We start from the raw sequence: 23,716 nt of genomic DNA on the forward strand, positions 1-23,716 counted from the left end.
CTAGCTCCTTTGCAACAAACTCGTCGAAATGGTGTCGATATTGAATTGATGTGAAGCTTAAAATGGTGGTAGAGCAATGAATTGAAGCATTTAAAATCACATGCTTCAGCATTCAACTCAAAATTGAATTCACAGTTGAATTCGAAAATTGGCTCCAATGGATCATAACAGTCTCTCAGTATTTTGCCTTTTGCTGGTTCGTGAAGGTTAAAATCCATGCACCTTTTCATTGCAAAGTGGTACTGTCCTTTGGATCTAGAAAAAATTGCACGTCCTTTACTTCATTGGCCATTCTACATTGATAACAGGCCCTACCCTCCTTTCACTACTTCGCGAAAGGTAAACCTTGCATACTTTAATCACACAAAACAACACTGGTCGTCTGATCAACTACCACCCACTCAACCTTTATTGCTTATGGTGACCGCCAGTCTATTTCACTAACCATGCACAACCATCACTGATAGCGGTTTTTGCTGCTTCATGAAGGATAACCACGCTACATCTTTGGGCTGCAAAAAAGCACCCATCGTTGGATTAATCTCGAGATGTACAACCCTTAACGAACTTAAACCTTTAAAGTGGGCCCTTGGCATGGAAACTATTTTCTTTTCTCTATCACTGGTAAATGAATCTTATGTGTCAGTCAGCTATTCACTCAAGATCTCCTTCAGGCTCCATTTTAGCACCACCACATGTTCTATTTTACCATGGGTTTCAACACCATCCCTAGTTAAATCAAAGCGGGCCCTCAACAATCCTTTGGAGCCATGTGTATCTGACAGGCCATCTTTTACCTCAGCCAAGCAATCCATGTATCCTACCACGTCATCCGCCATGTGACTGCCATGTCATTTTGCTAATTCGTGGATGGTAAACCTCATTTGATTTGAGGCTACGAATCAACGCGGGTTGTCCAATCAACTACAAGTTGATCAGTCTTTAAAACCATGACTTTCTTATCTTGTGGGTCCACCAACCTTTCACTGCTTCACAAACTTTAAACCCTAGGAAAATTTTCTTTGCAAACTAACGCGAGTCGTTAGATCTTTTCTAAGATGATCATCTGTTACCCTTTCATGACCACCTTACTTGAGCCCTCCACCTTTTTGCTACTTTGCAAAAGGTAAACTTCATACCACTTTCTTTTGTGAATCCACATGCACTGTTAGATCAACTCTAAGTTAATCAGCCTTTAATACCACACACTACTTACCTGTCGGACCCACCTTATCCTTTCATTGCTTCGCAGGCTTTAAAATACACACTCTTTTAACTAGTGAAACAATGCAAGCCATCAAATCTCCTTGAAGATGAACAGTCCTTAATCGGAAGATTCACTTGACTTTCGGGGCCCACCAAGATTTCACTACTTCATGAAGCTTAAAGCTCGCCCATATTTCCTTTGCGAGACCTCGTGCACCATTGGATCCACTGAAACTTACACGATCTTTACGAAGCCCGACAAGGAGAAGAAAACTTAAGAAAAGGGCACTAAATAAAAGACTTAATAAAGACCCGCCTAAGGTAATTCGTAAAAGGGGGACCCTTTCATGACAGACCAACCCTTCTGGTTAAGTGAAAAAAGGTAACATAGAAATAGAACACAAGGGCTTTCAGAACAAAAGAAGGGTCAAAAATCAAAAACCCTAAACCCCTTTTGGTACAAAACTCAGAGGCAACATGAGATATTAAACCCAACCTTGCAGATTTAGCCAATTATGGAACAAGAATACCCAATTTTCAAAATAGTGACAACACAGTCAGAGGCAACATGAGATATTAAACCCAACCTTGCAGATTTAGCCAATTATGGAACAAGAATACCCAATTTTCAAAACAGTGACAACACAGTGTGCTCTAGGATATTGGCCTTCCTACATGTGCAGGCCCCTCATATTGTAATCACATACTTACTGCAAAAGTATTATTTGATGGTGGGTAGGCTTCCCACCATGGTTTTTCCCTTTACCGGGTTTTCCACGTACAAATATTGGTGTCATGTGTTCGAGATGGATGGTAACTATTTTGTGATTTATGTTTATGTTTAATTGCTATATTAGTTATTCCTGTATTTGGTTTTTCATTTTGTTATTGAGTTTATGTGTTCTAGTAATAAGGATTTGAATGCTTAAAGTTCTGTAATCTATTGACAACTGATTCACCCCCCCTCAGTTCTCCTCTAGTTATTTGAGTTGTCTAACAATTGGTATCATATCTTGGTCCTCTCTATAGAAGCTTAATCACTTGTGGAAGATCCTATGGCATCTAACAGTTCAAGTTAATCAAATACATCTGCAGTTGTTTTCCGGAGAAATTCCTAGGCTTGATGGAAGAAATTATAGGGTATGGAAGATTTAGATGGAGACTCATATAAGATGTCTTGAAAGTGAAATTTGGGAGATCGTTGAGAAAGGGGTAACCTCATTTAATCTGACATCTGGCAATCCTCCTCTGACAGGCCTAGATAAGGAGCTTGAGAATGATTGTAGAGCTAGAGAGGCCCTTTTGTGTACACTTTTTGATCAGCAAATAATGGGACTAACTGATAAAGCAACTACAAAAGCTATATGGGACAAATTGGAGACTCTAAATGAAGGTGACCCTACTATTAAAATTGCTGGTTACTAGGTGAGGTATGAGAACATGAAGATGGAAGAAGATGATAGGATTGCTTCTTTTATGGAGAGAGTTAATGAGATTTCTATGGGAATTCAATGTTGTGGTGGATCTCTGAGTGAAAATGAAATAGTTTCTAAAGTACTGAGAGCTTTGCCACTGACTTATAAGATGAAGGCAACTGCAATTAATGAGCTGAGAACTATGGCAAGTACCTTTGTTAATAGGGATACCCTAGTTGGGAAGTTAAGTGCTTTTTAACTTGAGGAATTCGGACCTTCTGGAGCTGTAAAATATGAACCTTCTTTTCATGCATCTACATCATCTACCGGCAAGAGTGATTGGAAAGATTTATATGCGAAGGAACTAGAGGATATTAAGAAATTAGATGAAGAGTTTGAGCATTTTTAAGCCTTATTTGCTAGAAAAGTACCTAAAGGACCGACAAGAAGTAAGTATGAAGGAAAATCACCTTTTAAATGTTTTGCATGTAATAAGATAGGTCATTTTGTATCTGGATATCCTAAAAGGAATTCAAGATTTAAAGAAAGAGATAGAATATCTTTTAGGCCTAACCAAGATTATCAGAACAAGCATAAGTACAAGAGAAACAAATACAAATTATATTACTTTGCTGATGAGGAAGGTGTGACTGATTCTGATGATGAATCGATACAAGATTCAACTAGTGGATCTGGCAATGGAAAGAAATGGGTATTTTTGGCTATCAAGGAATAATATTCAGTACCTAAAGAGAAGACCCTTGCTGCTAAAATTTAAGACAAGGATGAATGGGTGATTGACAGTGGATGTTCACATCATATGTCTAGAGATAGAAGGAAGTTCTTATCTATGCAAGAATTTGATGGTGGTCTGGTTAGATTTGGAGATAACAAAGCATGCATGATCAAGGGAAGAGGAACAATATCATTGGATGGTAAGCTTTCATAATATTGATAATGTTTATTATGTTGAAGGTTTAAGGCATAATCTTTTGAGTGTAGGACAGTTGGTGGATAAGGGATTCCAGTTACAGTTCAAGGATGGAAAATGCAAGATTATCAATAGATCTGGATTGGAGATTGCAACCGATACACAGACTAAAGGTAATATCTTTCATTTGAACTTCGGTGAGAAGACATGCTTGATTGCAAAACTTGATGAGAGTTGTCTATGGCATAAGAGGTTATGTCATGTGAATTTTGATTGCATTGTGAAGATTTGTACTACTAAGGTAGTTAGAGATATACCTAAGATTGTAAAGCCGTATAATCCAGTATGTAAGGAATGTCAAATAGGAAAGTAAGTCTGTACTTCTTTTAAGAGTATACAAGACAAATCTAATGATGTTCTTGATCTTATTCATACTAATTTGTGTGGTCCTTCTAGAATCAAAAAATTTCAGGGTGATAGATATTTCATGCTAATCATTTATAACTATTCAAGAATGATGTGGGTTACTTTTCTAAGGGAGAAGTCTGAAGCATTTGAAAAGTTTAAAATATTTAAAGCTAAAGTTGAGATAGAGACAGGATTGAAGATTAAATGCTTAAGGTCAAATCAGGGTGGAGAATTCACATCTGGTGAATTGAACAGCTATTGTGAGAAGAATGGGATAAGGAGAGAGTTGTCTGCACCCCAGACACCTAAGTAGAATGGGGTTGTGGAAAGGAAGAACAAAACTATCTTGGATGCAGCTAGAACTATGATGATGGAAGTTAATTTGCCTCATGTCTATTAGAGAGAAGCTATAAGCATGTCTATATACACATTCAATAGAGTTCATATCAAAGGAGATACCAGTAACACACCTTATGAGTTATGATTTGGTCATACACCGACAATTAAGTATTTTAGAATCTTTGGTAATAAATGCTATATCAAAAGAGATGATTCCATTGGAAAGTTTGATCCTAGATGTGTTGAAGGAATATTTCTTGGTTATTATAATGAAAGAAAAGTATATAGATGTTATAACAAAAGATTGCAGAAAATTATGGAGAGCACAAATGTCAAGGTGGATGAGCAGAACAAAAGTCAAGTCAGAACTTATGAGAGAGAACTGGCAGTGGAAATGATCATAAATGAACTAATCACACCTACACTGGAACAAAATGTTGAACCAATTACTCTGATAGTATCAGGAAATTCAATAGTAACTGAAGATCAGGGAAGTGTTGGTATTTTGGTATGGTTTTGTCATTGATGTCAACACCTACTAAAACTCTAGCACTTTGGAGATCCAGCAACATTCACCGACAGCAAGTGACTTTTGTACAATCACCGGTATATGGTACACTGGTAGGATATAATGATCACCGACACTTGGAATGGCATGGAAAAAACTTGGTAATGTTGAAGACATTGTTTGAACATCTTATCTTGGAGAATTGTTTATTAGCATATTCATATTTGCATATTTGCTGTTACCGACAAATAGGTCCAGGTTATGCACCGACAGGCTTATCTTTTCTAGATCAGCACGACACGCTATGGAGATGATTAATTATTGTTGTAAATACATTGAGCTGACATGTTCAATCGATTATTGCATTGGATATTGTATTATTTGTAAAATGATTTTATTGTAATATCTTGAAGAGACGACCTACTAAAATTGGTCTTAGGTTATGGTATAATTGTAAGATCAAAGGTAGTGTGTGAAAAGGAATTATGTGAAGGTATATGCGAGATTAAGCAGAGCTATACACACAGACATCATTTGAAGGTGAAGCTAGGTTTTTATGAAAGCATAGTAGAACTACACCAATACTGAATCCAACATATGAAGATGCTAATTTGAGCAGTACATTCTTATTGGATTTAGCCATCTAATTGTAGTCAGTGTGACTCCCATTTGTGTTTGAGCAGTGAGCTCTAGGTGCTTGGCCTTTCTGCATGTGCAAACCCCATTTATGTACACTTACTATCTGCAGTAGTATCATCTGATTGTGGGTAAGGTTTCCCACCATGGTTTTTCCCGTTACAGGGTTTCCACGTACAAATATTGGTGTTATGTGACTTTGTCTTTTTGTTTCATGCATTATTATTTGCCGGTATTACATTTATTTGTTAAAACTGTCCACCGGTATTAAGTAATAATCTGGTTAAGTTGTTTTGGTTTAAATTCATATTGGGCAACTGATTCACCCGCCCCGCTTAGTTGCTTCTGAGACCTAACAATTGGTATCAGAGCCTAGTCCTCTTTTGCAGAAGTTTAATAGCTTGAGGAGATCCACTAACTATTTCAGGAAGGAAAGTCCTAAACTTGATGGAACCAACTATGGCATATGGAAGATCAGAATGGAAACACATCTGAATTGCATTAGAAAGGAAATCTAGATGTTACAAAGAATGGCTATACTGCTCTCACTTCCAGTCAGCCTAATCCACCTAACTTGACTAAAGATGAGGAAAATGATTGCAAAGCAAGAGAAGCACTTTTGAGCGCATTAACAGATTAGCAAATCATGGAATTATCAGACAGATCAACTGCTAAAGCTATTTGGGATCATTTGGAAACACTGAATGAAGGAGATTCCATAGTCAAAATTGCAAAACTTGAAAGCTTACGGGTCGGGTATGAAAATCTGAAAATGGAAGAAGATGAAAGGATTTCTACTTTTATGGAAAGAGTAAATGAAATTGTTTTGGGTATCAAATGTTGTGGAGGAACCTTAAGTGAAGATGAAATTGTTTCAAAAGTTTTAAGAGGATTGCCACCGGCATATAAAATGAAGGTTACTGCTATAAATGAGTTAAGAACAATGCCTAATACATCCGTAACTAGGGATACATTGATTGGAAAACTTTCAGGCGTTGAAATTGAAGAATTTGGCCCTTTTTCTACTATAAAGACAGATTTAGCATTTAAAGCATCAACATCATCTACATCATCATTTGAAAAATCTGATTGGAAAGCCTTTTATGCAAGAGAACTTGAGGAACGTAGGAAAGAAAATGAAGAACTTGAAGAGCTTGAAGCACTATTTGCAAGAAAAATGCCTAAAGGTCTAGTTGGAAGTAAGTATGAAGGTAAAGCACCCTTTAAATGTTTTAATTGCAACAAGATTGGTCATATGGCTTCAAGATGCCCTGATAGACATGCTAGACTAAGAGAAGAAGCTAGAAGGATATACAAGCCTAATCCTGAATATCAGAGATACAGATTTAAGAAGAATAAAGACAAATCTTGTTATGCAGTTGATGAAGAAGTGACTGATGATTTTGATGAAGATCCAGTAGATAATGGATGGGTTTTTGTTGCTATAACAGAATATCAACCAACACCTGCAATCCAACCAGTAGAGCAGGCCTTGGCAGCTAAAATTGAAGTAAAGGATGAATGGATCGTTGATTCTGGATGCTCACATCATATGACAAGAGATAAAATTAAATTCTTGAACTTTCAAGAATATAATGACGACTTAGTAAGATTTGGAGATGACAAAGCTTGTCAAATCAAAGGTAAGGGTTCAATATCTCTTGATGGTAAGAATAACATTGACAATGTTTACTATGTTGAAGGGTTAAAACATAATCTTTTGAGTGTTGGTCAATTAGTTGAGAAAGGATTTCAGTTACAATTCAAAAATAGAAAATGCAAAATCATGAACAGAACTGGTTTAGAAATTGCAACCAGTAATCAAACTAGAGGTAATATCTTTCATTTGAATAATAGTGAAAAGACATGCATGATTGCACACATTGATGAAAGTTGGTTATGTCATAAGAGACTCTATCATGTAAACTTTGATTGCATGGTAAAAATCAGTACTACCAAGGCAGTTAGAGATTTACCTAAAATTGTCAAACCTCACAATACAGTATGTAAGGAATGTCAATTTGGAAAACAAGTTAGAGCTAGTTTCAAAAGTATTCTAGAAAAATCCAATAATGCTCTTGATTTAATTCATACTAATTTATGTGGTCCAGCTAGAACTAAAAGCTTACAAGACGATAGATATTTCATGCTAATCATTAATGACTATTCTAGAATGTGTTGGGTTACTTTTCTCAGAGAAAAATCAGAAGCACTTGGAAAGTTTAAATTGTTCAAAGCAATGGTTGAAAATGAAACCAATAAGAAAATCAAATGTTTAAGATCAGATCAAGGAGGTGAATTTACATCTAAGGAATTTAATACATTTTGTGAAGTGAATGGAATCAAAAGACAACTATCAACACCTCAGACACCTCAATAGAATGGAGTTGTTGAAAGGAAAAACATAACTATCTTGGATGCAGCTAGAAGTATGTTATCAGAAGAAAATCTACCACATGTATATTGGAGAGAGGCAGTAAGTACATCGGTCTATAGATTCAACAAAGTTCACATAAAAGGTGAAACTGGTAAGACTCCTCATGAATTATGGCTTGGTATTACTCCTACTCTTAAATATTTCAGAATATTTGGAAGTAAATGTTACATTAGAAGAGATGAGTACATTGGGAAATTTGATCCTAGAAGCGATGAAGGAATATTTCTTGGTTATTCATCTAAGAGTAAAGCATATAGATGTTTTAACAAGAGATTGCAAAAAATTGTTGAGAGTACAAATGTAAAGATTAATGAACAGTTCAGAGGAACTTCAAGGTATATAGATTTTGAACCGGCAACATAAATTTTAACAAATGAACCTACATCAAATCCACCAGTATAGAGTGAAGATCTAGCTACATCAGTATCATGTGAAAAATTCCACTGTGACTAAGGAACAACAACAAACAAAGACACCTCGGTATGTAAGACTAAACCATTCTGAAGATCAGATAATTGGAAACAAATACAAAGGAGTTATGAAAAGAGGAAGATTGGAAAATGAAGAGGTATGTCTTATTTCTCAAATTGAACCATCATCAGTTAATGAGGAATGTGAAGATAAATATTGGACTAAAGCTATGGAAGAAGAATTAGAACAAATTGAAAAAAATAACACTTGGACATTAGTTCCCCGACCTAAAGATAAAAATGTAATTAGAACAAAATGGGTATTCAGAAATAAACTTAATGAAGATGGTAAGGTTATTAGGAATAAAGAAAGACTAGTGTGTAAGGGATATTCTCAGAAAGAAGAAGTTGACTATAATGAAACCTTTGCACTGGTAGCTAGAATTGAGGCAGTTAGATTATTTTTGGCCTTTGCAGCACACAAGAACTATAAAGTATACCAAATGGATATTAAATGTGCATTTCTGAATGGAGATCTTGAGGAGGAAGTTTACATTGAACAACCTGATGGATTTTCTTTGACAAATGACAAAGATAAGGTTTGCAGGTTAAGGAAAGCTTTGTATGGATTGAAGCAAGCTCCAAGAGCTTGGTATGCCAAATTGGATAAGTATCTTTTGAAAATTGGTTTTTCTAAAGGTAATGCTGACAGTAACTTATACTATAAGGTGATTAATGATGACATCTTGGCTATAGAATTTTTTGTTGATGATATAGTATTTGGAGGAGAAGATGGATTATGTAAAGACTTTTCTATTAAAATGCAGCAAGAATTTGAAATGTCTAGGATTGGTGAAATAAAATTCTTTTTAGGATTGCAGATTTCATAGATTGACAAAGGTATATTCTTGAGTCAATCTAAATACTTAAAAGAGTTACTTAATAAATTTGGGATGGAGAACTCTAAACTGGTAAGCACACCTATGACTACAAATGACAAACTATTTTTAAGGGATGAATCTACACCTGTTAATCCAACAAGGTACAAATCTATGATAGGAGGTTTACTATATTTGACACAAACAAGACCTGATATTATGAATGCAATATGTATTGTTTCAAAATTTTAAAGTAATCCTAGAGAAAATCATGAATCGGCAGTAAAAAGGATTTTTCGGTACTTACAAGGCGCTACAAATCTTGGATTATGGTATCCTAGAGATGAAAACTTTGACCTATGTGCATATACAAATGCAAATTGGGTAGGAAATGTGGATGACAGAAAAAGCACCACCGGCTGAGAATTTTTTCTTGGAAGTAGACTAGTTTCTTGGTTGAGTAAGAAACAAAGTTGCACATCTTTATCAACAGCAGAATCAGAATATGTTGTAGCAGCAACTAACTGCACACAAGTACTATGGCTTAAAAAAATGTTGAAAGATTTAAAGGTAAAATGCAAGGAACCTATAACTATCTATTGTGACAACACAACAACAATTGATATATCTAAGAATCCGGTATTACATTCTAAAACAAAACATGTTTCAATAAAATTGAATTTTTAAGGGAGAATGTTGAAGCAAAACAAATAAAACTGGTTTATGTGAATACTAAAGAACAACTTGCAGATATTTTCCTAAAACCTTTGCCTAAAGAGAATTTTGAATATCTTAGAGAGCAGCTTGGGGTCATACCCCCACCGATAGGTACTTAGAAAGTTGATGATTGTCATCAACTGGCAGAATTCACAGAGAAATATTTTACTCTAGCTTTGATGAGGAAGCTACTTCACAGGGGGAGTAGTTAGTATATTTGTATTGATTGGTATTTTGTATATGAACTTGGTTTTGTTGCAACTTTGGCATTTGATGTCAAAGGGGGACTGATATCTATGGAAAAACACATTATCTTTTAAGGAGAGATTGGTACAGAAAAACATAAGGAAACTCATGTTACTCCTAGGGGGAGAGATTGTTACTTTAGGGAGATTGTTGGTTTTTGTGTTTGGCATTTCTGTTTTGGCACTTTGATGGGTTTTTCCATCTTGTGTTGCCATCAATGCCAAAGGGGAGATTGTTGGTATTTTGGTATGGTTTTGCCATTGATGTCAACACCTATTAAAACTCTAGCACTTTGGAGATCTAGCAACATTCACCGACAGCAAGTGACTTTTGCACAGTCACCGATATATGGTACACCGACAGGATATAATGATCATCGGCACTTGGAATGGGATGGAAAACACTTGGTAATGTCGAAGACATTGTTTGGACATCTTATCTTTTCTAGATCAGTATGACACGCTATGGAGATGATTAATTATTGTTGTAAATACATTGAGCCGACATGTTCAATTGATTATTGCATCAAATATTGTATTATTTGTAAAATAATTTTATTGTAATATCTTGAAGAGCCGACCTACTTAAATTGGTCTTAGGTTATGGTATAAATGTAAGATCTTAATTGTAAGATTGAAGGTAGTGTGTGAAAAGGAATTGTGTGAAGGTATATGCGAGATTAAGCAGAGCTATACATGCAGACATCATTTGAAGGTGAAGCTAGGTTTTTGTGAAAGTGTATCAAAATTCCACTAGTACTGAATCCAGCATATGAAGATACTACTTTGAGTAGTACATTCTTATTGGATTTAACCATCCAATTGTAGTTAGTGTGACTCCCATTTGTGTTTGAGTATTGAGCTCTAAGTGCTTGGCCTTTCTACATGTGTAGACCCCATTTATGTACACTTACTATCTGCAGTAGTATCATTTGATTGTGGGTAAGGTTTCCCACCGTGGTTTTTCCCCTTACAGGGTTTCCACATACAAATATTGGTTTTATGTGACTTTGTCTTTTTGTTTCATGCATTATTCTTTGCTGGTATTACATTTATCTGTTAAAACCATCCACCAGTATAGCAGACTAGTTCACCGGTATTAAGTAATAATTTGGTTAAGTTGTTTTGGTTTAAATTCATATTGGGCAACTAATTCACCCCCCCCCCTCTCAGTTGTTTCCGGGACCTAACAGGAAGAGGAACAGAAAATCAAAAGACTCCTAGGTATGTAAGGTTGAATCATTCAAAAGATCAGATCATTGGAGATAAAAACAAAGGAGTGATGATAAGAAGAAGGTTGGCAACTGATGAGGTATGTTTAATTTTTCAAGTTGAACCAGCATTAGTAATTGAAGCTTGTAAAGATGAATGTTGGATGAAAGCTATGGAAGAAGAATTAGATCAGATAGAAAAGAACAACACATGGACTTTAGTTCCCCAGCCTAAAAATAAGAATGTTATTGGAACTAAATGGGTTTTTAGGAATAAATTGAATGAAGATGGACAAGTTGTGAGGAATAAATCTAGATTGGTTTGTAAAGGATTTTCTCAGAAGGAAGGAATTGATTATAGTGAAACCTTTGCACCAGTAGCTAGGATTCAAGTTGTGAGGTTATTTATTGCTTATGTTGCACAGAAGAACTAAAAGGTTTATCAGATGGATGTTAAGTGTGCATTTCTAAATGGAAATCTTGAAGAGGAATTTTATATTGAGCAACCTAATGGATTTTCACTTTCACATTATAAAAAAATGGTTTGCAGGTTAAAGAAAGCTTTATATGGATTGAAACAAGCCCCTAGAGCTTGGTATGCAAGGCTGGATAAATATATTTTAAAGCTTGATTCCACTAAAGGAAATGCTAACAGTAATTTATATTATAAGATCATTGATGATGACATATTGATTATTGAAGTCTTTGTTGATGATATCATTTTTGGAGGTGAAGATAAGTTGTGTATGGAATTCTCTAACAATATGAAGAATGAATTTGAGATGTCTATAATTGGGGAGATGAAATTTTTCTTAGGTTTGTAGATTACTCAAACTGATAAAGGTATTTTCATCTATCAAACTAAGTATGCTAGGGATTTGTTGAAGAAATTTGGTATGGAAAATTCTAAACTGGTTGGTACTCTAATGGTTTCAAGTGAGAAATTTACAAAGAAAGATGCATCTGCACTGGTAAATCCTACAAGGTACAAGTCTATGATTGGAGGTTTGTTATATCTGACTTAGACTAGACTGGATATAATGAATGTAGTTTGTATTGTATCAAGATATCAGAGTGATCCTAGAGAAAATCATGAGAGTGCGGTGAAAATCTTTTTCATTGAATAACTGAATATGGTTTGTGGTATCCTAAAAATGATGAATTTACATTATATGCATATATAGATGTAGATTGGGCTAGAGATGTTGATGACCAAAAGAGCACATTCGGTGGAGCTTTCTTTCTTGGAAAGAAACTTGTTTCATGGATCAGCAAAAAGAAGTCATGTACCTCTTTATCTATTGTTGAAGCTGAGTATGTTGTTGTTGCTACTAACTGTACACAAGTTCTATTGATGAAGAAAATGTTGAAGGATATAGAGGTGGATTGTAATGAATCATTAGTTATTCACTGTGATAACTCTACTGCTATTGATATATCAAAGAATCAGGTATTTCATTCTAAGAAAAAGCACATATCTATCAAGTATAACTTTTTGAAGGAGAAGGTGGAAGCAAATGAAGTCAGACTGGTTTATCTAAACACTAAAGAGCATATTGTAGACATATTCACTAAAGTTTTGCCTAAAGAATCATTTGAGTACTTTAGAGATAGATTGGGGGTTTCTATCCCTCCAATAGAGACCTAAGTGATGATGATTGGCATGAGTATGGTATGCATTATCAAATCTATCATTCACTCCAGATTGATGAGTTGGTGCTACTACTCAGGGGAAGTAATCAGCTGTGTGAATTAGAGGATTTATGGTTTTTCTTTGATGATTATGTCATATTTATGGCATTGATGTCAAAGGGGGAGAGTTATTCTTGTGAAAACATAAGGGAGAGATATAATCATTAGGGGAATTTGGTTCAAAGCTTCATTGCTATATAATTTTGTGGAATATTGTTGGTTTTCTTCCATAGGGGGAGACTTGTTTGGCATTTCTTGGCACTTGAATGTTTTTCACATCTAGTGTTGCCATCAATTCTAGAGGGGGAGATTGTTGGCAATTTGGAGGAACTGGTTATGTGCTGCATTTATGGCAACACTGGTTGTTTTGGTTGTTTACCGATTTTTGGTTGGTTCCGATAGAGTGGTTGGTTTATTATATTAATTTGGTATGCTTTGGTATGCTTTGGTTTGTGGAATTGGTTTGGATCCGTCATTCATGCTACTCAGATGTGTATCATGATTAGTTGGTTCAGGATTTGATGACTCAGATACTATCATTTGTTCTAGTAAGCCTTTTGGTCATCGGTAAGGGTTTTACCGGCAGAGCTTTGTTGAAGATCTTTTGATGCATGTGATAAGTGGCGTTGGTGCGGCTTCTAGATGGATTTCAGGATGTTATTGGTTATCTTATTCATGTTCTTGTTGATTGGTGGTGTTGTATTTGGTTTATGGCAGCCTAATTTGGGTCTCGTGCTATCTAGGTTATGGACCGGTTTATGTAACGTGTTGGGGGATGATCTTGATGCATTACCGGTGAGATTTAATGATTGTTTTACATTGTTTTTGGCCTAAGACAACTTGGTTGATCATTGGATTGAGGGTTTATGTTATGAAATTATTGTATAATCTTTTAGGTGGCCAACCTAATTGTTTAGGTCCTAGGTTGGTATAAATATGATGTAAGATCTCTTTGTAGAAGATGGGCATATGGGGTTATGGTTATGGGATGGTTATACGATTACCTATATGAATAATATTGTAATCATATGCAAGATTTTTGTTTGATCATAGGTGATCGAATTGGGTTAGTAAGAGAGGTTTAAGACCTCTGATACTAAGCTTAACCAGAACTGTACTCAGGCATATGAGATGCTATCTTTGCAGTTCACTCTTCTTTTCGGATTGTAGTCTGGATTTATTTTGTAGTCGGTGAGGCTCCTTTTGTGATGAGAAATGCACTCTAGGTTGTTGGTCTTCCTGCATGTGTAGGCCCCTCATATTGTAATCACATACTTACTACACAATTATTATCTGAGTGTGGGTAGGCTTTCCACCGTAGTTTTTTCCTTTACTGGTTTTTCCACATACAAATCTTGGTGTCATGTGTTCTGGATGGATGGTAATTATTCTATGATTTATGTTTATGTTTAATTGCTATATCAGTTATTTTGGTATTTGGTTTATGCATTCTGGTATTGAGTTTATGTGTTCTAGTAATAAGGATTTGAATCCTTAAAGTTTTGTAATCTATTGACAACTGATTCACCCCCCCTCCTCTCAGTTGTCCTCTAGTTATTTGAGTTGTCTAACACTTCTCTAGTTGTGAAATCACACTCAACATTATCAATGAAATCAGTTTCACAATCTTTTGAGTTACTAGTGATTTCTATTGGATTCACTAATGGATTCTCATCAAAGAACAATAATTGCAATCAACAAAATTTCTCTCACAAAATCAATTAGGAATGGATGGAAGTAAAGAGGAAGAAATCACCTTCTTCTAGACTCAAACATCCAATGACATTAAGATCAACAAATTTTGGGGAGAAACTACAAATTATGTGATTTGGTACACACCCAATTCGAGGTTGAAAGTTTTGTGGTCATGTAATACTATATTTTCATGTTCCATGAGTAGGATTATTTGTCGGCATAAATTTATGATATCATTGTGTTGCACACCTTGTCACAACGACATGTATTTTATATTTTATTGGGATCTTATATTATGGGAGCTATCCCCTTGGCAATACTTATATGTGTGTGTATGTACACACACACACACACACACACACATATAAGTATGTGTGTATGTATATATATACATACGTGTATGATGGTATGATGAAAGAATAATATTTTGGTAGAATACTGAGAGGGGGGGTGAATCGGTATATTGAAAAACTGATACAAAGTTCCCAAACTCAAACTCAGTCAAACAAAAGAAACATATCTCAGTCAAGATCAGTATTCATAAGAATACTTGACATCAACCAGTTTAACTATTATGACAAATTTAATAGTAAACAACTTCAATCTTGTAAACATCAACAATGCTTAATCATAACTCAACATATTCAACTCTCAATGCTTCTACTTAACATGCCTTATTAGTAGTTAACCAAATCAATAAATAAGATCACAACCACAAAAGCATTCACCACTTGACACAAATGTTTATATGTGGAAAACCCAAATAGGTAAAAATAATGGTGAGATAAGACTCACAAGGATAGCTATCTGAACTCTTTTGAAGTTCTCCCTGTTAGGAGCCAAACCTATTAAAGCTTTACAATAAGTCCTGTTAAGAACTAATTCTGGTTAGGAATCACCTAGTTAAGGGATTTACAAATATTCCTTGATGAAAAGCACAATACCCTATTAGGAGTAACCTCACTAGAGGATTTAAGAATCTAAGCTAATGGACCACCTTGTTAGAGGATTTAATGAGTAACCAAGCTTGTTAGAGCTTACCCGATTAAGGGATTTCACTTCTATTGTAATTGTTAGAAAACAACAGGTTTTCTTGATCTATCTGAGTAGAACTATATTTGCTTGATCAGATCCTTCTAAGCTTCAATCTGCCTTCACTCAAAGTGTAGATCTATTCACTGGTTAGGCAACTACACACTCAATAGTTTTCTATCAATCTTGCCAACACTCTTTACAAACAACTTCATCGACCTTAAATACAAATCAATTAGGTTGGTAACACAAAAAAAACTAATTCTCATCATCGAGATTACGAACAAGTCGGTACAATATTGACCATTAGAAATCATGACAATCTCTTCACATTCTTCAAGAAAATTCCAACTACTCCATGATCACCACTTCATCGGGCTTTGTAACTCATCACACGTTGTGCATTAGATACAATCCACTTTGCTCCTTCCTTAGACAAAAAACATACGTGCCAAAACAATTTGAACATATCCTCATACAATGATCACATGTGTCTCCATCATTAACACTTATTAGATAATAAACCATCAAACTTGATTGGTTAGGGTATAACAACTGATAGGGTTTACCGGTTACATTGCGTAGAAAGGTTTTAACCCTTTACACCAATTCACCGATTCAACTCATAAACTTTACATACCCGTTTACAACATCTTCCACAAAGCTCTTCTTACTAGTTACTAGCCAATATAAAAAAAAAACAATATCAGCAATAACATGAATATCATTACCAGTTCAATTAACATTAATGACAACATATCATTAATGCAATCTCTATACAAAATGCCAACAAACTCAAAATGCCAAAAATCTCCTACTTTGGCATTGATGGCAATACAGATATCAATGCCTCTGATTGCTCTTGAGATTGGTGAATAGGAATCATGGTTTACATTTCCAAGTATTCACCTTGTTCTGTCTATCTTCAGCCTACTGCTAGTTCACCTAATCAAACATATAATTCTTCTCCTCAATCACATAATTCTTCTCCCCCTTTGACAGCAATGCCAAAGTGAAAGTAAAACATGTAATTCTACTCTCACTGTGCATCAACATCATTCTGCAACTTGATGTTCCCCCTATGGAATACATCCACTTCTTCATCAATCCATGTAAAATTTTGCAAGTGGTTTAAGGACTGATGCAATCAGCATCATGCTCAACTAACTTCATGAAGAGGGACAGCCCTCAGTTGACTTCTAAGATACTTGAAAGTGGTCTTAGGCAGAGGTTTGGTGAAGATATCTGCAAGTTGCTCCTTGGTAGAAACATGCTCCAAGATAACATCTTTATTTTGAACTTTTTCCCTCAAGAAGTGATATTTCAATTCAATGTGCTTAGTCCTTGCGTGCAAAACAAGATTTTTTGAAATGTTTATTAGACTTGTATTAGCAGACAAAATCTTTATTGGTTCTGAGATTTCTATCTTCAAACCTTCCAAAATGTTCCTCATCCATATAGCTTGTGTGCAATTCATATAAGCTGCTACATACTTAGCTTCAATAGTAGATTGTGAAGTGCAACTTTTCTTTTTACTACTCCATGAAACTAGCCTTCCTCCTAGAAAGAATGCTCCACTGGTAGTACTCTTCTGGTCATCAATATTTTTTGGCCAATCAGCATTTGTGTATGCTTTCAAATCAAAATTTCCACCATATGGATACCATAACCCATAGTCAATATCCGGTCAACTATGAACAACATAGTGTAATTTGCCAATAATTGACCTGTATTCCTTTTCATCTACAAACATAGATGCATCTTCCTTGGACAATTTACAAGTTGTAACCATTGGGGTTCCAACTAGTTTATAGTCACTCATACCAAAAGTCTTCAAAACCTCTTTCACATACATGGATTGAGTAATGAAAATACCATTCTTCATCTGCTGTATCTATAAGCCTATGAAAAATATTATTTCCCCTACTAATGACATCTCAAATTCATTCGTCATTTCATTTGCAAAACAATTACTCATGTCATCATTACCTCCAAATATAATGTCATCTATAAATACTTCAATGACTAGTATTTCATCTCCTTCAGACTTGAGATAAATTTTGTTGTCATAATTGGTTCTAGCAAATCCTATCTTCATCAGATGAGTATGAATCCATTCATACCATGCTCCAGGTGCCTGCTTTAATTCATACAAACCTTTATGCAATTTGCATACCATATCTTCCTTATTTGTCAATGCATAACCATCAGGCTTCTCTATATAAACTTCTTCTTCCAGTATCCCATTCAAGAATGCAGACTTAACATCCATCTAGTATACCTTGAACTTCTTATGAGCTAAAAATGCAAGCAATGTTCTGACACCTTCCAGTGTTGCTACTGGTGCAGAAGTTTCTCCATAATCCTCTCCTTCTTCTTGCACATAACCTTTGCATACTATTATTGCCTTATTGTGAACTACAACACCATGTTCATTTAATTTGTTTCTGAACACCCATTTAGTACCTATAACATTCTTGTTTACCGTTTGGGGTACCAGGGTCCAAGTGTTGTTCTTCTCAATTTGATCCAACTCCTCCTCCATATCTTTCACCCAATGATCATCACCAAATGCCTCCTTAGCACTTCTAGGTTCAAAGGTGGAGATCATACAAGAGTTCTCTCTTATTCTCCTTCTAGTTAGTACACTGACATCCTTATCCCTAATTATCTATTTAGGACTGTGATTTAGTCTCACATACCTAGGAATAACATGATCATTCTCTTCAGGTTCAGCTTCTTCATTATCATCTTCCTCTGAATTATTTGTTTTGGTTGAACAAGTACATAAGGATTTTCTTTACCGGTTTCTGATTTAACAGTTTAAGGCTCCAAAGGCAAAATGCAAGGATCTTCATCCTTTTTCTCAGAACTGGTTCCTTCTTAAACTTCAGGACATTCATCTACATGAACATTAGCACTCTCAACAATTTTCTATGTCCGGTTGTTGAATAATTTATAGGCCTTACTCTTGGTGGAATAGCCAACAAATATGCCTTCATCACTCTTAGCTTCAAACTTGCTTATGTAATCACCTCTTTTAATAAAACATTTGCTTCCAAATATCTTAAAATATCTAACATCAGGTGATCTCCCATACCAGTACTCATATGGGGTCTTGTCCTTACCTCTTTTGATCAAAACTCAGTTCATTGTGCAGACAACTGTACTTATAGATTCTTTCCAAAATTTTGTTACACCTCCTTATACCAACATAGTCCTAGCAGCTTCAACCACTTACCAATTGTTTCTCTCTGCTATACCATTATGTTGTGATGTCCTTGGAGAAGAAAGTTGTTGCTTGATACTATTATCATCACAATACTTAGTGAACTCCATAGAAGTGAATTCAGCGCCTTGATTTGTTCTTAGACATTTTATCTTTTTGCCACTCTTTTTCTCAGCTAAGTCTCTAAATGCCTTGAATTTAACAAAAGCTTCATTCTTATCCTTCAAGAATGTGACCCACATCATCCTTGAACAATCATCAGTGAAGATCATGAAGTATCTGTCACCTTGAATGCTTCTTGTTCTTATTGGTCCACATAGATCTATATGAACCAAATCTAACAAGTGCTCTACTCAGAAGGACTTGCTCTTAAAAGTTGAAGAAGTCATCTTTCCTAGTTGACATTCTTTACAAAGAGCATTAACCGATTTGTCTAGTTGAGGTAGACCTCTTATTATCTTAGACTTGCTTACTTTAACAATATTGTCAAAATTTATATAACAAAATCTCCTATGCCAAAGCCAGCTATCATCTATTTTTGCAATCAAATAGTTGCTAACTTTAGGATTGAGATGAAATAGATTACCTTTGGTTTGTTTCCCGGTTGCAATCAATTCACCTTTGTTGTCAAAGATTTTGTACATTCCATTTCTAAACTCAAGTGGGTATCCTTTGTCATTAATTTGTGCCACACTTAAAAGATTGTGCTTTAGGCCTTCTACCTAATAGGCATCGTCAGCACTGCTCTTCCCATTAAGAGAAATAACTCCCTTACCTTTAACCATACAGGGTGAGTCATTGCCAAATCTGACAACACCGCCATCAAATCCCTTCAAGGAAATAAATTTGCTCCGATCACCACTCATGTGATTTGAACAACCACTATTAATGATCCGATCATTAGAGTTATCCATCCTAGATACTAGTTCCTTCTAATCTGATATTTCTTCCTTAATAGCTACAAACAGAATATCTTCACTAACATCATCATCAGATTCTTCATCAATAATACCACTATCAATAGCTACAAGACAATCTCTCTTGCCTTTATCCTTGTACTTCTTAAATTTATCTCTCTTGTATTCATTTTCATCATTAGGGCAATTTGATGATATATGACCAATCTTGTTGCATGCAAAAAATTTTAAAGATAGATTTCCTCTATATTTACCAATGCCTCTAGGTAGTCGTTTTGCCAACAATGCTTCAAGTTCCACTAAGATGTCTTCATCTTCAGCATATGTGGTGGATCTAGATTCATAGTTATAGATGATATCTCTACTTCTTCTCATAGATGGGTTAGAGATAGAAGCTCTAAATGCAAATTCTAATTTCTATACACTAACATCATAGCCATTTAGTTCAAAAGTAGTAAGTTTGCCAATAATAGAGTCAAGGTTACCTTTGTCTTGTCAATGGATTTTAGCTCCTGAATAGCTGCAACTCAGATAGCATAGACCGGAAGCAAGGTTCTCAGTACCTTACTGATTATTGTGGCATCTTCCACTTTCCCTCCTGCACTCTTTATCTCACCAACTATCTCTTTAATCCTTTGATTGTACTGCTGGATATTCTCACCTTCAAACATTCTCATGTCGTCAAACTTTCCTCTTAAACTCTCCTCTTTGGCAATCTTAACATGTTAATCACCATTATAAATCTCTTCTAGTTTCTTCCATACTTCATATGTAGTTTCAAGACCATGAACATCTACATATTCAGCATCAGATAGGGAACTGATAATAACTTCTAATGACTAGTGACTTTATTGTTGTTCTTTCTTCTGATCATCAGTCAGGGGTCTAGTAGGTGTAGTATACTTATTTTCTATATGATCCCAATACTGACCACCAAGACTCTTAATCTAAATCTTCATTATGTCACTCCATATTATATAGTTATCTTTGTTTAACTTTAGACCTTCTTTCTTCATCATGATCTATAAGATATTTTCCTCAAGTTGTTAGGCTTTTAGATTAAGACGACCTGAGATGCTCTGATACCAATTGATGGTATGATGAAAGAATAAGTATCTGGTAGAATACTAAGAGGGGGGTGAATCAGTATACTGAAAAACTAATACAAAGTTCCCAAACTCAAACTCAGTCAAACAAAGGAAACATATCTCATTCAAGGTCAGTATTCATAAAAATACTTGACATCAACCGGTTTAACTATTTTGACAACTTTAATAGTAAACAACTTCAATCTTGTAAACATCAACAATGTTTAATTATAACTCAACATATTCAACTCTCAATGCTTCTACTTAACATGCCTTATCAGTAGTTAACCAAATCAATAAATAAAATCACAACCACAAAAGCATTCACCACTTGACATAAATATTTATACGTGGAAAACCCAAATAGGTAAAAACCATGGTGAGATGAGACTCACAAGGATAGCTATCTGAACTCTTCTAAAGTTCGCCCTGTTAGGATCCAAGCCTATTAAAGCTTTACAATAAGTCCTGTTAAGAACTAATTCTGGTTAGGAATCACTCGGTTAGGAGTAACCTCGCTGGAGGATTTAAGAATCTAAGCTAATGGACCACCTTGTTAGAGGATTTAATGAGTAACCAAGCTTGTTAGAGCTTACCCAATTAAGGGATTTCACTTCTATTGTAATTGTCAGAAAACAACAGGTTTTCTTGATTTGTCTGAGTAGAACTATATTTGCTTGATCAGATCCTTCTAAGCTTCAATCTGCCTTCACTCAAAGTGTAGATCTATTCACTGGTTAGGCAACTACACACTCAATAGTTTTATATCAATCTTGCCAACACTCTTTACAAACAACTTCATCGAACTTAAATACAAATCAATTAGGTTGGTAACACAACAAAAAACTAATTCTCATCATCGAGATTACGAACAAGTCGGTACAATCTTGACCATTAGAAATCATGACAATCTCTTCACATTCTTCAAGAAAATTCCAACCGCTCCATGATCACCACTTCATCGGGCTTTGTAACTCATCACACGTTGTGCATTAGATACAATCCACTTTGCTCCTTCCCTAGACAAAAAACAAACGCGCCAAAACAATTTGAACATATCCTCATACAATGATCACATGTGTCTCCATAATTACCACTTATTACATAATAAACCATCAAACTTGATCGGTTAGGGTTTAACAACTGATAGGGTTTACTGGTTACATTACATAGAAAGTTTTTAACCCTTTACGCCGGTTCAACTCACAAAATTTACATACCGATTTACAACATCTTCCACAAAGCTCTTCTTACCAGTTACTAGCCAATATCAAAAATAATAATATCAGCAATAACATGAAAACCATTACCGGTTCAATTGACATCAATGACAACATAGCATTAATGCAATCTCTATGGAAAATGCCAATAGTGTATATAGATGTGTGTGTGTGTGTATACATATACCAACACATATATATATGTATACATATATATAGTATATATAAATATATATGTATATATATGTGTGTGTGTGTGTGTGTGCCTGTACACATACATATATACATACAAATATATATATGTATGTGTGTGTGTGTACATATACATATATATACATATATACATACATACAAACATATGTGTATGGGTGTGTACATATATATGTATATATACATATACACATATACATATATGTATGCACACACACACACACATGTATGTATACATACATATACCTATACATATGCATATGCATACATACATACATACATATATACATATACATACATATATGCATATATGTGTATATGCATATATATATGTGTATGTATGTATATGTGTGTGTGTGTGTGTGTGTATGTGTGTGTGTATGTATATATGTATACATCTATATATATGTATATGTATATATGTATGTATGTATATGTATGTATATATGTATATGCATATGTATGTATATATATATGTATGTATGTATGTATGTATGTATATGTATATATATGTATGTATATATGTGTACATATATGTATTTATATATATGTACATATATATGTGTACATGTATGTATTTATATATATGTACATATATATGTGTATATATACATATATATATGTATATATATGTATATATACATATGTATATATGTAGCGTCTTAAAATTGCACCCTTTGTAATTTTGATCATATTTGGGGCCCTCGCCTTAGTGTTCTCATCCTCATGCTTGATCTGGACCTATTTATGTCTTCATCATGCAATAAATGTCATATTATATCATATCACCTTGTTGGGACCCCTTAACCCTAGCCTAATTTGGGGTAGGACCAGGGCATGGTGCCTTGGTCCTCACTGAGACTATAGCGCTATGTCATAGTCCTCCCTAATTGGGGCCTAATTTAAACCCCTTGACCCATCTCAAATTTAAGCAAGAAACCTTGCTCCATGTTGGCCTATATTGGAAAATTAATTTGTTTGACAATGGGCAAGTATATAAGGAGGTTTTCCCCTCTCATTTGGGCATAAGGGAAATAAGGTGGATACAAGGGATAAGTGGGATAACTACATTCAAGCAATCAAGCATTCAAGCATTGAAGTATTTGTCATCAAGTATTTCTAAAGGTCTTCAAGGCTGCATATTCTTCATCTATCCATTGTCGAGAATCATTACATCAATCATTTGCAAGCATGTGTGTGTGATTAGGGCTTTGTCATGTTCATGTCATTTCCATACAACATATGTGATTAGATTCAAGAAGTAAAGCATCATCATCACTCATTATAGATCT

The sequence above is a fragment of the Cryptomeria japonica genome, chromosome 5 (genome assembly GCF_030272615.1).
Source record: "Cryptomeria japonica chromosome 5, Sugi_1.0, whole genome shotgun sequence".
In the NCBI taxonomy this organism is placed as follows: Eukaryota; Viridiplantae; Streptophyta; class Pinopsida; order Cupressales; family Cupressaceae; genus Cryptomeria; species Cryptomeria japonica.